This window comes from Aegilops tauschii, chromosome 6 (genome assembly GCF_002575655.3).
Source record: "Aegilops tauschii subsp. strangulata cultivar AL8/78 chromosome 6, Aet v6.0, whole genome shotgun sequence".
NCBI classification, from domain to species: Eukaryota; Viridiplantae; Streptophyta; class Magnoliopsida; order Poales; family Poaceae; genus Aegilops; species Aegilops tauschii.
Genome location: NC_053040.3, coordinates 383,087,133 through 383,105,103, shown reverse-complemented (window position 1 = coordinate 383,105,103; position 17,971 = coordinate 383,087,133). Strand labels below are relative to the sequence as shown.

The window sequence follows — 17,971 nt, the reverse complement described above, 5'->3', positions numbered from 1 at the left end:
TTACATGAGTGTGGAGTTCTCCAGGCGTGTTTGCGGATCTTCCGAAGAGTGTCGCCGTTGCTGCACAATTCTTCCGAGCCCAGGAGGGGAACTCAACGGAGAAGTTGTTCTGGTCGCAATATCTTGCGCTGGAACACCTGCCACTTTTGAACGACCAGCTGAAGCAGCTGACAGAGCTTCATAAGGTGGTTGGCCTGGCCATGAAGGACTTAATAGTCCAACTCTGGCCGGCCGAGCCTATTCCTAGTAGCTACATCGGCCTGGTCAAGCGGCTTGTCGACGTGCGGCCACGGATTGAAGCTATAAAGCGCTCAGCCTGCATAGAGGGTTCTCGGATGGCCTTCGCCCGCGTCAAGATGCAATGGGCGAAGATGAAGGCCACCGAAGTAGCAACCACAGGCCCGCCTGTAGGCAAAGTTCATCAGAAGTCGGAGAGGTACTTCGACGACGTCTAGAAGGGGCCCGAATAGTAGAGGGCCAATGTTCTAAGGACGTAATATTTGATTAAGTGTGTTCGGGTCGTACAAACTATGTGATGAACCCATGCTGTGATATATTTATGTTTGCGCCTTATGTTTCAAGCAATATTTCCTCTGGTGCGGCCGTTTATTATTATATTTCTGAAAGTTGCCAGTCGTCGGCTTCAGCCCCCATGTAGATGCTACAGGGGTGTTGGCATAACGCGTGACCGCACTTTATCCAATGTCTTGGTCCATAAAGGAGGTGTCCATGAGGCGAACCAGGCAATCAGACTATGCGGCTTTATTACAAATAACCCACAAGAAGAGGGGATCAACTGTAGCCTCTTTCGATAATTAAGAGTGTCGAACCCAACGAGGAGCTAAAGGTAGAACAAATATTCCCTCAAGTTCTATCGACCACCGATACAACTCTACGCACGCTTAACGTTCGCTTTACCTAGAACAAGTATGAAACTAGAAGTACTTTGTAGGTGTGATAGGATAGGTTTGCAAGATAATAAAGAGCATGTAATAAAAGCTAGGGGCTATTTAGATAAAGACACAATTAAGTTAGTTTTAGTAGAGAGCTTTTTGTCACGAGAAAGTTATTTGTCCCTAGGCAATCGATAACTAGACCGGTAATCATTATTGCAATTTTATTTGAGGGAGAGGCATAAGCTAACATACTTTCTCTTCTTGGATCATACGGACATATGATTGGAACTCTAGCAAGCATCCGCAACTACTAAAGATCATTAAGGTAAAACCCAACCATAGCATTATAAGGCATCAAGTCCTCTTTACTCCCATACGCAAACAACCTACTTACTCGGGTATGTGCTTCTGTCACTCACGCCACCCACCATAAGCAAATCATGAACATATTGCAAACCCTACAGCGGGGATCCCTCACGCTTGCACGACATGGAGAGCACCATAGGATAGCACCAATAATAAAACATGCAACTCAAACCAATCAAGATCATCAATTAACCCATAGGACAAAACGGATCTACTCAAACATCATAGGATGGCCATACATCATTGGGAAATAATATATAGCGTTGAGCACCATGTTTAAGTAGAGATTACAGCGGGTAAAGGAGGGGTTACACCGTTGCATAGAGGGGGAGAGAGTTGGTGATGACGGCGGTTAAGTTGTTGGTGTAGATTGTTGTCGCGATGATGGCCCCGGCAGTGTTCCGGCGCCACCGGGAGAGAGGGGGAGAGAGCCCCCCTTCTTCTTCTTCTTCCTTGACCTTCCCCCTAGATGGGAGAAGGGTTTCCCGTCTGGTCCTTGGCTTCCATGGCGGCAAAGGGGCGGGAGCCCCTCTGAGATTGGATCTCTCTCTGTGTTTCTTTCTGTTTCTGCGCTCTCTGATTCTGCCCTTTCACCGTTTCTTAAATTCCCGGAGATCCGTAACTCTGATTGGGCTGAAATTTGGACACGATTTTTATCCGGATATTGGCTTTCTTGCGGCGAAAGAAGGGCACCAACCGCCTTACGGAGTGGCCACGAGGAGGGCACGCTCCTCGCCCTCGTGGGCCCCTCGGGCATCGTCTCGTGTTGATTCCACTTCCCAAAATTCACATATGTTCCAAAAAAATCTCCGTAAGTTTTTATCCCGTTTGGACTCCGTTTGATATGGATTTTCTGCAAAACAAAAAACAAGCAACTGACAGGAACTGGCACTGGGCACTGGATCAATATGTTAGTCCCAAAAATAGTATAAAATGTTGCCAAAAGTATGTAAAAGTTGTAGAATATTGGTATGGAACAATCAAAAATTATAGATACGACGGAGACGTATCACCATCCCCAAGCTTAATTCCTGCTCGTTTTCGAGTAGGTAAATGATAAAAAAATTTGATGTGGAACTCTACCTAGCATGATCTTGATTATGTAATCTAATCATGGCATGAATATTAAGACACGAGTGATTCAAAGCAATAGTCTATCATTTGACATTAAGACAATAATACTTCGAGCATACTAATAAAGCAATCATGTCTTTTCAAAATAACACGGCCAAAGAAAGTTATGCCTACAAAATCATATAGTCTGGCTATGCTCCATCTTCACCACACAAAATATTCAAATCATGCACAACCCCGATGACAAGGCAAGCAATTGTTTCATACTTTTGATGTTCTCAAACCTTGTCAACTTTCAGGCAATACATGAGCGTGAGCCATGGATATAGCACTATAGGTGGAATAGAATATGATTATGGAGGTTGTGTGGAGAAGACAAAAAGGAAGAAAGCCCCACATCGACGCGGCTAATCAATGGGCTATGGAGATGCCCATCAATTGATGTCAATGCGAGGAGTAGGGATTGCCATGCAACAGATGCACTAGAGCTATACGTGTATGAAAGCTCAAATTGAAACTAAGCGGGTATGCATCCAACTTGCTTGCTCATGAAGACCTAGGGCATTGGTGGAAGCCCATCGTTGGAATATACAAGCCAAGTTCTATAATGAAAATTCCCACTAGTATATGAAAGTGATAACTGAAGAGACTCTCTATATGAAGAACATGGTGCTACTCTGAAGCACAAGTATGGTAAAAAGATAGTAACATTGTCCCTTCTCTCTTTTCTCTCATTTTTTCTCTTTTTTTCTTTTTTCTTCTTTTTTTGTAGGCTTATTTGGCCTCTCCCCCTTTTTTTGGGCTTCTTTGGCCACTTTTATTTTGATAACCTCACATGGGACAATGTTCTAATAATGATGATCATCACACTTTTATTTACTTACAACTCAATATCTAGAACAAAGTATGACTCTATATGAATGCCTCCGGCGGTGTACCGGGATGTGGAATGATCTAGCGTAGCAATGGCATCAAAAAATGGACAAGCCATGAAAACACCATGCTAGCTATCTTATGATCATGCAAAGCAATATGACAATAAATTCTCAAGTCATGTATATGATGATGATGGAAGTTGCATGTCAATATATCTCGGAATGGCTATGGAAATGCCATGATAGGTAGGTATGGTGGCTGTTTTGAGGAAGGTATAAGGAGGCTTATGTGTGACAGAGCGTATCATATCACGGGGTTTGGATGCACCGGCGAAGTTTGCACCAACTCTTGAGGTGAGAAAGGGCAATGCACGATACCGAAGAGGCTAGAAATGATGGAAGGGTGAGAGTGCGTATAATCCATGGACTCAACATTAGTCATAAAGAATTCACATACTTATTGCAAAAGTCTAAAAGCTATCAAAACAAAGCATTAGACGCATGATCCTGGGGGGGGGGGGGTAGATTGGAAGGAAAAAACCATCGCTCGTCCCCGACCGTCACTCATAAGGAAGACAATCAATAAATAAATCATGCTCCGACTTTGTTACATAACGGTTCATCATACGTGCATGCTACGGGAATCACAAACTTCAACACAAGTATTTCTACAATCCACAATTACCCACTAGCATGACTCTAATATCAGCATCTTTATATCGCAAAACTATTGCAAGGAATCACACATATCATATTCAGTGATCTACAAGTTTTATGTAGGATTTTATGACTAACCATGTGAATGACCAATTCCTGTCATCTCTCTAAATAGATATAAGTGAAGCAAGAGAGTTTAATTCTTTCTACAAAAGATATGCCCACGCTCTAACAAATATAAGTGATGCACATGAAGCATTCTTTAAAGCCACACTCAGAAGATATAAGTGAAGTGCAATGAGCATTCTATAAATCAACCATGGACTATCTCATACCAGCATGGTGCATAAAATAAAAAGGGAAAAACTAAATGCAAAAGATGCTCCAAGATTTGCACATATCACATGAACGAAACGAAACCGAAAACTTACCGATACTTGTTGAAGAAAGAGGGGTTGCCTTCCGGGTCATCCCCAAGCTTAGACGCTTGAGTCTCCTTGAATATTAATTGGTGTGCCTTGGGCATCCCCAAGCTTGAGCTCTTGCTTCTCCTCCTTCTCCTCATATCGAGACCTCCTCGATCTTTGATCACTTCATCCACACAAAACTCAACAGAAAATTCGGTAAGATCCGTTAGTATAATAAAGCAAATCACTACTCTAAGTACTGTTGTAAACCAATTCATATTTTGTTTTTGCATTGTAGCTACTATAATATAACTTTTCCATGGCTTAATCCACTAATAGAAATCGATAGTTTCATCAAAACAAGCAAAACAATGCATCAAAAATAGAATCTGTCCTAAACAGGACAGTCTGTAGTAATCTAAACATTCACCATACCTCTGGTACTCCAAAAATTCTGAAAAGAGTAGGAAAAATAATCAATTTTTATAGAAAGACAGTGCAAAAAGTTTGAGAACCGTTTGACGTTCCAGTAAAAAAATGTAAAATCGCGCACTACAACCAAAGTTTCTGTTGTGCACCGCACAAACCAACAAGCAATGTAAACATCCTAAAGGCAAATCTTGGCACATTATTTTTGTAATACAATGGAATTGTACATGGGGATAATTATTTTTGTTGAAAAGTTTCTGTAATGAAGATTCACAAAGTTTCCATGAGCATGAACAAAGTTCAAGGAGCTCCCCCACTTCAACAATGCTTGTCTCTCTCACTTTCACTTTCCTTTTTGTGAAGTTTTAAGTTCCCTTCTATATTTTTTTGTTTTTAAACTATATAAAAGCAATCAACAGAAATAAATGACTCTCTAAAACTTCCGAGTTGTCTCCCTGGCTGCGCTTTCTTTAAAGCCATTAAGCTAGGCATAAAGTGCTCAAGTAATTGATCCACCTGGATCCCAAGGTATATCAAAGCCAATTTTAATTAACAATGATTTGGCATTTAGTAGTGAGCAGAAAGCAACATATATCAAGCAATGACGAAGTCTAACTCTCTTCCTATGCATCGACATGTCATACAAGAACAATTCATGCACGTCAAGTAAAGGCCAATACATAGCATAAGAAGTTTCTTGCAATTTTTTCGTGTTGGAAACATAGAGAGGCGGAGATGTAGTTCCTCTCTCATAATAATTGCAAGTAGGAGCAGCAAGCACATGCATATTATATTCCTCAAAATTATCATGTGCAACGGTAAAAGGCCACCCATCAATATAATCCTTAATAAGTGCAAACTTCTCCGATATAGTGTAGTTTGGAGAATTCAAAATGATAATAGGGCTATCATGTGTGGGTGCAATAGCAAAAATTTCATGTTTAACATAAGGAACAATAGCAAGTTCATCTCCATAAGCATAATTCATATTGGCATCTTGGCCACAAGAATAGCAAGCATCAAGTTCGTCAAAAAGGGATATTTCAAACGAATCAACGGGATCATAGCAATTATCATGGCATTCATCCTTCGGTAAGAACGAAGGGACATTAAATAATTTATGAGTTGGACAGTTACTCTCATTAGAAGGTGGGCACGGGTAGCTAATCCAATCTTCCTCCTTTTGTTCTTCGCTCTCCTCATCATCTTTTTCATCCAATGAGCTCATAGTTTCATTAATTTCTTCTTCCATAGACTCCTGCAAAATATTAGTCTCTTCTCAGACAGCAGAGACTTTCTCAATAAATTCATCAATATCATAATTGTATTTATAATTCTCATAGCAGTATTTAAGGATAGCTAAATTTTTAGGTGTATAAACTGAATCATCAAAATCTTCAAACTCTTTAAACAAAGATTCAATTTCCCAAGCACCCATAAAAGCAATGAATTCTTCTATTTGTTCCACATCATAGTAATCATATATACCATTAGCATAAGAAGCCAAGGTTTTATCATAATTAAATTTGCATGAAAAGGGCAGGTGTGGAGCCTTCATCCTAGAGCAACAAGTATAATCATATCTCAGGCATAATTGCCGACCATACCAATGCAACATATGAATTTGATCCCATAATACTTTCCCTTTTTGAGTCAAGCGATAATACCTAAAGTATTCACGTTGATCCAACGTGTCTCCCATTATATAATTGAATGGGGTTTAGGAGGTTCCCCATCTCCATGAGTAGCAAGTAAACCTTTTTTTTGGTATTTCGTGTTCCATATCCATAACTAAAGATAGAGAACAACTTAGAACAGAAAATAAAAACTACTTAGTGATAAAGCAAACAAGAACACACGAGAATATTCACCCCACGCTATTGCAACCCGGCAATAGCGCCAGAAAAAGGTCTTGATAACCCACAAGTATAGGGGATCAATCGTAGCCTCTTTCAATAAGTAAGAGTGTCAAACCCAACGAGGAGCTAAAGGTAGAACAAATATTCCCTCAAGTTCTATCGACCACCGATACAACTCTACGCACGCTTAACGTTCGCTTTACCTAGAACAAGTATGAAACTAGAAGTACTTTGTAGGTGTGATAGGATAGGTTTGCAAGATAATAAAGAGCATGTAATAAAAGCTAGGGGCTGTTTAGATAAAGACACAACTAAGTTAGTTTTAGTAGAGAGCTTTTTGTCACGAGAAAGTTATTTGTCCCTAGGCAATCGATAACTAGACCGGTAATCATTATTGCAATTTTATTTGAGGGAGAGGCATAAGCTAACATACTTTCTCTTCATGGATCATATGCACTTATGATTGGAACACTAGCAAGCATCCGCAACTACTAAAGATCATTAAGGTAAAACCCAACCATAGCATTATAAGGCATCAAGTCCTCTTTACTCCCATATGCAAACAACCTACTTACTCGGTTCTGTGCTTCTGTCACTCACGCCACCCACCATAAGCAAATCATGAACATATTGCAAACCCTACAGCAGGGATCCATCACGCTCGCGCGACACGGAGAGCACCATAGGACAACACTAATAATAAAACATGCAACTCAAACCAATCAACATCATGAATTAACCCATAGGACAAAATGAATCTACTCAAACATCATAGGATGGCCATACATCATTGGGAAATAATATATAGCGTTGAGCACCATGTTTAAGTAGAGATTACAGTGGGTAAAAGAGGGGTTACACCGCTGCATAGAGGGGGAGAGAGTTGGTGATGACGGCGGTGAAGTTGTTGGTGTAGATTGCTGTCGCGATGATGGCCCCGGCGGCGTTCCGGCGCCACCGGGAGAGAGGGGGAGAGAGCCCCCCTTCTTATTCTTCCTTGACCTTCCCCTAGATGGGAGAAGGATTTCCCCTCTGGTCCTTGGCTTCCATGGAGGTGGAGGGGCGGGAGCCCCTCCGATATTGGATCTCTCTCTCTCTTTCCGTTTCTTTTTGTTTCTGCGCTCTTTGATTCTTCCCTTTCACCATTTCTTAAATTTTCGGAGATCCATAACTCCGATTGGGCTGAAATTTGGACACGATTTTTATCCTGATATTGGATTTCTTGCGGCGAAAGAAGGGCACCAACCGCCTTAAGAAGTGTCCACGAGGAGGGCGCGCCCCTCACCCTCGTGGGCCCCTCAGGCATCGTCTCGCGTTTATTCCACTTCCCAAAATTCACATATATTCCAAAAAAAATCTCCATAAGTTTTTATCCCGTTTGGACTCCGTTTGATATGGATTTTCTGCGAAACAAAAAACATGCAACAAACAGGAACTGGCACTGGATCAATATGTTAGTCCCAAAAATAGTATAAAAAGTTGCCAGAAGTATGTAAAAGTTGTAGAATATTGGCATGGGACAATCAAAAATTATAGATATGACGGAGACGTATCAATTACTTTCACTTAGACATAGGTGTTTGACTGTGGAGCTAAGTACTAGCCCCTGGTGCGTGTGAGGTTATCTGGACTATGGTGCCTTTACCACGCGGCCGGACGAAGACCAGCCCCTCGTATAACGCGGGGTGAATCGCTAACGATATGTAGTATAATACTAAGTCACCGAATTGCCGACCAGCTCTCGCCTATCATGACAGTCAGTTTTCGGCTTTCTCTACTGAGGTACTTGACCGGACAAACCAGAAATACAATCGCAGTAGTTCTCCCTTTACTACCTTAGCCGAATGAGTGGAACGTAAGGTGGTAAGCATAGGAGCCGGGCAACCCAACTATGGACCAAAGACATGATTCGGCGCCAATGCATATAATGCAATATCCGGGACGCCGAAGAGTTCACTATAGGTGTTCGGACTTTGAAGTGTGCAGGGTCGAATACAGCCCCCGGTGTGAAGGCCGGACTAAAGCACTTGTGCAGTCTGAAACAGGGAGGGAATACAGATGATACAATGAATATAATGTGAAGTCCAAACAAAAGTGGAGATCAACTGTTTCCTTTATACCCTTATTGATACGTCGAACCGTGTTTTTACAGAGAATGCCATGAATATCGAGGCCATTTTACATGTCGAGAGTTTACACAAGGGAAAGTTTTACACAGGGCCTAAAATTAGTGGTTTGAAGATCCCAACGGTGCCCTGCCACACGTCTGCGTCGTTTCTCCTTGGTGAAAAATCCTTTGAGAGGAGAAGTCGATGGTCGTCTGCAAGAAAGAAGGACATAGAAAAGAGCCCTTGTACCACCGAATAGTAGGCAGGTTTTAACGAACCTGTCGTGGGAAAATATTAAGGTCCGAATAGGGTCAAGCCGTACTATAGACCTTTTCCATGGTGTGCCTCCGGCGCTGCCCAAGGTATTTTAAGTGCGTAATTATGCACGAGCGGTACGTGTGGCGCAACATTATGGGGCGATCGGCGGAGGCTGAACTGCTATTCAAGCTCCGGATCCGCCGAGCTATCGCTCTGTAATGTGGATCAGACTCGCTTAGCGGTGTCATGGGTTTCGGTGGCCGGCGAGCTATTCAGCTTAATGACGCCGCAGTGTCCTCCTCAGTACGGAGGGAGCGCTCCATATTTCCATTTACTGTGATGATGCCGCATGGTCCGGGCATTTTGAGCTTCAAATAAGCATAGTGCGGGACTGCATTAAAGCAGGCGAAAGCAGTTCGTCCAAGCAGTGCATGATAACCACTGCGGAAAGGGACGATGTCGAAGATCAATTCTTCGCTTTGAAAGTTGTCTAGAGAACCGAATACTACCTCCAGTGTTAAGGAGCCCGTGAAGCGGGTCCCACGCCAGGTATCACTCCTTTAAAGGTAGTGTTACTAGGCTTGATTCTGGACGGGTCGATGCCCATCTTACGAACAGTATCTTGATAAATCAAGTTAAGACTGCTGCCGCCGTCCATTAGTACTCGGGTGAGATGGTATCCGTTGATGATGGGATCGAGCACCAGGGCCGCTGAACCTCCGTGACGGATACTGGTTGGGTGGTCCCTGCGATCAAAGGTGATCGGACAAGCCGACCATGGGTTGAATTTTGGGGCGACAGGCTCTATGGCGTAGACGTCCCGTAATGCGTGTTTGCGCTCCCTCTTGGGGATGCGAGTGACATATATCATGTTCACTGTTTTCACCTCGGGGGAAACTTCTTCTGTCCCCTGGTGTTCGGAGGGCAAGGCTCCTCACCGTCCTTGCTTTGAGGTCCTTTCCCCTTGTGTTCGGTATTTAACTTACCGGCCTGTTTGAAAACCCAGTAGTTTCTGTTGGTGTGGTCGGCAAGCTTGTCAGGGGTGCCATGAATCTGGTAGGGCCTATCCAGTATTTTGTCCAGATTGGATGGGCCGTCTCTATTTCCTTTGAACGTCTTCTTCCGTTGACCGGGTTTTGAGCCGCTGAATCCGGCGTTTACTGCCCTATCCTCGGTTTCCTCGTTGTTGTTCCGACACTTATTGTTGCTGCGTTGTGGCCTTCCATTGCCATCCCTGGCCTCAGAGGTGCCTGGGTCGCTGGTACTGTTGCTTCGACGAGCCAGCCAGCTATCTTCACCTGCACATAAGCGGGTCATGAGTGCAGTAAGAGCTGCCATAGTCTTCAGCTTTTCCTGACCGAGGTGTCGGGTGAGCCATTTCGTCACGGACGCTGTGTTTGAATGCGGCGTCCGGACAGTCGACAATTTGGTTCTTTTTAATTAAGAACCGAGTCCAGAGTTTGCGGGCTGACTCTCCGGGTTGCTGGACTATGTGACTCAGGTCATCAGCGTCCGATGGCCGGACATAAGTGCCCTGAAAGTTGTCCCGAAAAGCGTCCTCTAAGTCCTCCCAACTACCAATGGAGTTCTTTGGGAGGCTATTTAATCAGTGGCGTGCTGGTCCTTTTAGCTTTAGGGGGAGATATTTGATGGCGTGGAGATCATCTCCACGAGCCATGTGAATGTGGTTAAGAAAATCTTCAATCCATACTGCGGGATCTGTCATGCCATCGTAAGGCTCGATGTTTACGGGTTTAAACCCTTCCAGAAACGGGTGTTGCATTACCTATTCGGTAAATCACATGGGGTGTGCGGCACCTCTATACCGGGCGACATCGCGACAGAGTTCGGATGACATCTGTGTTCGAGGCTGACCCCGGATTTGATTGTGTTTATCATGCCAGGCCTGATGGCCATCATCTCGTGCTAGAGCGCGTCCACTTGATCCATAGATTGATCGGGTTTGTGAAGAAGTATGCCCTAGAGGCAATAATAAAGTTGCTATTTATATTTCCTTATATCATGATAAATGTTTGTTATTCACGCTAGAATTGTATTAACCGGAAACTTAGTACATGTGTGAATACATAGACAAACAGAGTGTCACTAGTATGCCTCTACTTGACTAGCTCGTTGAATCAAAGATGGTTATGTTTCCTAGCCATAGACATGAGTTATCATTTGATTAAAGGGATCACATCATTAGAGAATGATGTGATTGACTTGACCCATTCCATTAGCTTAGCACTTGATCGTTTAGTATGTTGCTATTGCTTTCTCCATGACTTATACATGTTCCTATGACTATGAGATTATGCAACTCCCGAATACCGGAGGAACACTTTGTGTGCTACCAAACGTCAAAAAGTAACTATGTGATTATAAAGTTGCTCTATAGGTGTCTCCGATGGTACTTGTTGAGTTGGCATACATCAAGATTGGGATTTGTCACTCCGATTGTCGGAGAGGTATCTCTGGGCCCTCTCGGTAATGCACATCACTATAAGCCTTGCAAGCAATGTGACTAATAAGTTAGTTGCGGGATGATGCATTACTGAATGAGTAAAGAGACTTGCCAGTAACGAGATTGAACTAGATATTGAGATACCGACGATCGAATCTCGGGCAAGTAACATACTGATGACAAAGGGAACAACATATGTTGTTATGCGGTTTGACCGATAAAGACCTTCGTAGAATATGTTGGAGCCAATATGAACATCCAGGTTCTGCTATTGGTTATTGACCGGAGATGTGTCTCGGTCATGTCTACATAGTTCTCGAACCCATAGGGTCCGCACGCTTAACGTTCGGTGACGACCAGTATTACGAGTTTATGTGTTTTGATGTAGCGAAGGTAGTTCGGAGTCCCGGATGTGATCACGGACATGACGAGGAGTCCCAAAATGGTTGAGACATAAAGATTGATATATTGGACGGCTATGTTCGGACACCGGAAGTGTTCCGGGTGGTTTCGGAGAAAACCGGAGTGCCGGAGGGTTACCGGAACCCCCCGGGGAAAGTTGGGCCTACATGGGCCATAGGGAAGAGGGGAGGCAGCCCACAAGGGGCAGCCGTGCCCCCTCCCTATAGGGAGTCCGAATTGGACTAGGGAGGGGGCGCGCCCCCCTTTCCTTCTCCTCTTCCTCTTCCTTCCTTTCCCCTTCCTCCTCCTAGTTGGACTAGGAAAGGGGGAGTCCTACTCCTACTAGGAGGAGGACTCCTCCCCTCCTAGGCGCGCCCCAAGGGCTGGCCGCACTCCCCCTTGCTCCTTTATATACGGGGGCAGGGAGGCACCCTAGAACACACAAGTTGATCATTGATCTCTTAGCCGTGTGCGGTGCCCCCCTCCACCATAATCAACCTCGGTCATATCGTTGCAATGCTTAGGCAAAGCCCTACGCCAGTAGCTTCATCATCACCGTCATCACGGCGTCGTGTTGACGAAGCTCTCCCTCGACACTCTGCTGGATCGTGAGTTCGTGGGACGTCACCGAGCCGAACGTGTGCAGATCGCGGAGGTGCCGTACTTTCGGTGCTAGGATCGGTCGATCGTGAAGACGTACGACTACATCAACCGCGTTGTCATAATGCTTCCGCTTACGGTCTATGAGGGTACGTAGACAACACTCTCCCCTCTCGTTGCTATGCATCACCATGATCTTGCGTGTGCGTAGGAATTTTTTTAAATTACTACGTTCCCCAACAGTGGCATCTGAGCCAGGTTTATGTGTAGATGTTATATGCATGGGTAGAACACAAGTGTGTTGTGGGCGATAATAATCATACTGCTTACCAGCATGTCATACTTTGATTCGGCGTTATAGTTGGATGAAGCGGTCCGGACCGACATTACGCGTACGCTTACGCGAGACTGGTTCTACCAACGTGCTTCGCACACAGGTGGCTGACGGGTGTCAGTTTCTCCAACTTTAGTTGAATCGAGTGTGGCTACGCCCGGTCCTTGTTGAAGGTTAAAACAGCACATACTTGACGAAAAATCGTTGTGGTTTTGATGCGTAGATAAGAACGGTTCCTGCTCAGCCCGTAGCAGCCACGTAAAACTTGCAACAACAAAGTAGAGGACGTCTAACTTGTTTTTGCAGGGCATGTTGTGATGTGATATGGTCAAGACATGATGCTAAATTTTATTGTATGAGATGATCATGTTTTGTAATGAAGTTATCGGCAACTGGCAGGAGCCATATGGTTGTCGCTTTATTGTATGAAATGCAATCGCCATGTAATTGCTTTACTTTATCACTAAGCGTTAGCGATAGTCGTAGAAGCAATAGTTGGCGAGACGACAACGATGCTACGATGGAGATCAAGGTGTCGCGCTGGTGATGATGGTGATCATGACGGTGCTTTGGAGATGGAGATCAAAGGCACAAGATGATGATGGCCATATCATATCACTTATATTGATTGCATGTGATGTTTATCCTTTATGCATCTTCTTTTGCTTAGTTCGACGGTAGCATTATAAGATGATCTATCACTAAATTTCAAGGTACAAGTGTTCTCCCTGAGTATGCACCATTGCGAAAGTTCGTCGTGTCGAGACACCACGTGATGATCGGGTGTGATAAGCTCTACGTTCACATACAACGGGTGCAATCCAGTTTTGAACACGCAGAATACTCGGGTTAAACTTGACGAGCCTAGCATATGCAGATATGGCCTCGGAACACTGAGATCGAAAGGTCGAGCGTGAATCATATATTAGATATGATCAACATAGTGATGTTCACCATTGAAAACTACTCCATCGCACGTGATGCTCGGACATGGTTTAGTTGATATGGATCATGTGATCACTTAGATGATTAGAGGGATGTCTATCTAAGTGGGAGTTCTTTAGTAATATGATTAATTGAACTTTAATTTATCATGAACTTAGTACCTGATAGTATTTTGCATGTCTATGTTGTTGTAGATAGATGGCCCGTGCTGTTATTCCGTTGAATTTTAATGCGTTCCTAGAGAAAGCTAAGTTGAAAGATGATGGTAGCAACTACACAGACTGGGTCCGTAACTTGAGGATTATCCTCATTGCAGCACAGAAGAATTACGTCCTGGAAGCACCGCTAGGTGCCAAACCCGCTGCAGGAGCAATGCCAGATGTTATGAACGTCTGGTAGAGCAAAGCTGATGACTACTCGATAGTTCAGTGTGCCATGCTTTACGGCTTAGAACCGGGACTTCAACGACGTTTTGAACGTCATGGAGCATATGAGATGTTCCAGGATTTGAAGTTAATATTTCAAGCAAATGCCCGGATTGAGAGATATGAAGTCTCCAATAAGTTCTACAGCTACAAGATGGAGGAGAATAGTTCTGTCAGTGAGCATATACTCAAAATGTCTGGGTATAACAATCACTTGATTCAACTGGGAGTTAATCTTCCTGATGATAGTGTCATTGACAGAATTCTTCAATCACTGCCACCAAGCTACAAGAGCTTCATGATGAACTATAACATGCAAGGGATGGATAAGACAATTCCCAAGCTCTTCGCAATGCTAAAGGCCGCGGAGGTAGAAATCAAGAAGGAGCATCAAGTGTTGATGGTCAACAAGACCACCAGTTTCAAGAAAAAGGGTAAAGGGAAGAAGGGGAACTTCAAGAAGAACGACAAGCAAGTTGCTACTCAAGTGAAGAAGCCCAAGTCTGGACCTAAGCCTGAGACTGAGTGCTTCTACTGCAAAGGGACTGGTCACTGGAAGCGGAACTGCCCCAAGTATTTGGCGCATAAGAAGGATGGCAAGGTGAACAAATGTATTTGTGATATACATGTTATTGATGTGTACCTTACTAATGCTCGCAGTAGCACCTGGGTATTTGATACTGGTTCTGTTGCTGATATTTGCAACTCGAAACAGGGACTACAGATTAAGCGAAGATTGGCTAAGGATGAGGTGACGATGCGCGTGGGAAATGGTTCCAAAGTCGATGTGATCGCGATCGGCACACTACCTCTGCATCTACCTTCGGTATTAGTTTTAGACCTAAATAATTGTTATTTGGTACCAGCGTTAAGCATGAACATTATATCTGGATCTTGTTTGGTGCGAGATGGTTATTCATTTAAATCAGAGAATAATGGTTGTTCTATTTATATGAGTAATATCTTTTATGGTCATGCACCCTTGAAGAGTGGTCTATTTTTGTTGAATTTTGATAGTAGTCACACATATTCATAATATTGAAGCCAAAAGATGCAGAGTTGATAATGATAGTGCAACTTATTTGTGGCATTGCCGTTTGGGTCATATTGGTGTAAAGCGCATGAAGAAACTCCATTCTGATGGACTTTTGGAATCACTTGGTACTTGCAAACTATGCCTCATGGGCAAGATGACTAAAACTCCATTCCCCCGAACAACGGAGCGAGCAACAGATTTGTTGGAAATCATACATACTGATGTATGTGGTCTAATGAATATTGAGGCTTGCGGCGGGTATCGTTATTTTCTCACCTTCACAGATGATTTGAGCAGATATGGGTATATCTACTTGATGAAACATAAGTCTGAAACATTTGAAAAGTTCAAAGAATTTCAGAGTGAAGTGGAAAATCATCGTAACAAGAAAATAAAGTTTCTACGATCTGATCGTGGAGGAGAATATTTGAGTTACGAATTTGGTCTTCATTTGAAACAATGCGGAATAGTTTCGCAACTCACGCCACCCGGAACACCACAGCGTAATGGTGTGTCCGAATGTCGTAATCGTACTTTACTAGATATGGTGTGATCTATGATGTCTCTTACTGATTTACCGCTGTCGTTTTGGGGTTGTGCTTTAGAGACGGCTGCATTCACGTTAAATAGGGCACCATCTAAATCCGTTGAGACGACACCTTATGAACTGTGGTTTGGCAAGAAACCAAAGTTGTCGTTTCTTAATGTTTGGGGCTACGATGCTTATGTGAAAAAGCTTCAACCTGATAAGCTCGAACCCAAATCGGAAAAATGTGTCTTCATAGGATACCCAAAAGAGACTGTTGGGTCACCCCGGGCATAAAAACCGAAGACCGAAGACCGAAACCGGAAAGACCGAGACCGAACCCGAAAAGACCGAATTAGAAAAGACCGAATAAAAAACGGTCTGTGCAAATAGAAGACCGAACTAGTTTCGGTCTGATCGGTCATGCTATGTTTAGGACCGAATAGCCCGTATAGACCGATTAATAAAAGCCCATCCTAAGGCTCGTCCGGCCAGCCCAATGGTCACGCACTAGACCCAACTACAGAGTAGAGCCCCCTCAAAAAAAACTACAGAGTAGAGTACACGACCTCGCATCCTCACATCCCGATTCATAGAAACCACCAGCAGCCAATCTCTCGTTCTCCCACTGCTAACCCTAGCCGCCGCCTGCTGCTTGCCTCGATGCGCGCTGCGCCCCCCTGAATGAAGATCGGCGCCCGAGCGGCGGCCCTAGCCGGTGAAGACCGGCGCCCGAGCGGCAGGCCTGGCAGGTGAAGACGGGCACCTCGAGCGGCGGCCCTGAGCCGCTGACCGTGAAGACTGTCGCCCTGCGCCGCCGCCAACCCCAACCTCCCGTCGGTCGCTCCACCGCCTACGACGCGGCCGTCCGCCGCCGGTGCTCCACCTCCCGACGACCTGCCCACTTTTGGTTCTCAACATCGCAGCTGAAGGTGAGCTACCCCACCTCTCTGTAAACCTGTGATTCCTACGAAAATAAGCACTCCTGCAGAATGTGTTTTGTAGGCAATACGCTTTTGATCTACATGCTGTTGTTCCTGACAAGATTGACAAAACTGGACAGTCCTTCACCTCATTGGTTCCACAATCACCAACGCCAGCACACATGATGTCACCAGCAAAGTGATAATGTTCTGAAATCACGTAATGTTAGATTTTCTGCAGTTCCAGTGACTAATATTTATAGTGCAGGAACATTTGCATATTAGGTATCTCTTATAGCACCACAAAAGGTTCTTGTTTTGATCCCGACGCCACTGTGCCAGCTAAGAAGTTGAAATCTGGCAGTGGGAGTGCATTAGCATACTTCAAATGCCCCCTTGTGGGGAACCGTTGCCCGAGGCAGTTTCTTCTGTGCGGGCGATAAGTTAAAGCTTCTTTTAAACGATAAGGGCTTAAAGCTGTTTAATGTTCACTTATAATATACATGCCCTTGCTTTGTGTCAAATGTTAGCACTTGGGGACAACAAATAGAACACTGTATTTGTGCTTGTTTTGTGTCAAATGTTAGCAGCTTCAATACTTTAGTACTGCATACACAGTAATGCATTTGTGTTTGTTTCCTGAAACTAGATATATACATGGTGTACATTTATGTTGTGATTTGATCAGGTCAATGTTGTTTGACAGACCAATGTCCTCTTTTTTTAGATGTTTTCTGAACATGATGACAAACTGAATGAGAATCAAGATGCATTTATGAGTGTAGAGGCAAAGGCAGATGCAGAAGCAGCAGCAGCAGAAGCAGGAGACGAATCTTCTTACTTTCTTTCAAATAGAAATGATTATGCATGCATGAATCTTGTTGCTGGACCATGAATCATGAATGTTCTTACTTTGTGTCATATGAATCTTGTTACTTGCTCTCAAATGTAAACATGTACTGGTACTTTGCTACTTGCTGTTGCATATAAACATGTATTGGTACTTTCTGCTCTCAAATATAAACATGTATTGGTACTGGAAGTCTGGAAGTAACATGAATATGAGTTCTAGCAAATTAATTTGGTCTATTTGGTCGGGACCGAAGACCGAATTGTAAAGACCGAAGACCGAATAGTGAAGAACCGAAAAGACCGAAATTATTTCGGTCTTCAATTCTGGAAGACCGAATTATTGGAAGACCGAAAAGACCGAACCGAACAAACCGAAAAGACTGAATGCCCGGGGCTACTGTTGGGTACACCTTCTATCACAGATCCGAAGGCAAGACTTTTGTTGCTAAATTTGGAATCTTTCTAGAGAAGGAGTTTCTCTCAAAAGAAGTGAGTGGGAGGAAAGTAGAACTTGATGAGGTAACTGTACCTGCTC

General features: G+C 43.8%; 1 long non-coding RNA gene across 1 annotated transcript; it reads left to right on the top strand.

Moving 5' to 3' along the window:
• Window positions 1–16,233: 16,233 nt before the first annotated feature.
• On the top strand, window positions 16,234–17,626 carry LOC120966540 (uncharacterized). The gene is made up of 2 exons (XR_005760410.3): window positions 16,234–16,593; window positions 17,312–17,626. It is a non-coding gene; the product is annotated as an uncharacterized lncRNA (long non-coding RNA).
• Window positions 17,627–17,971: the final 345 nt, after the last annotated feature.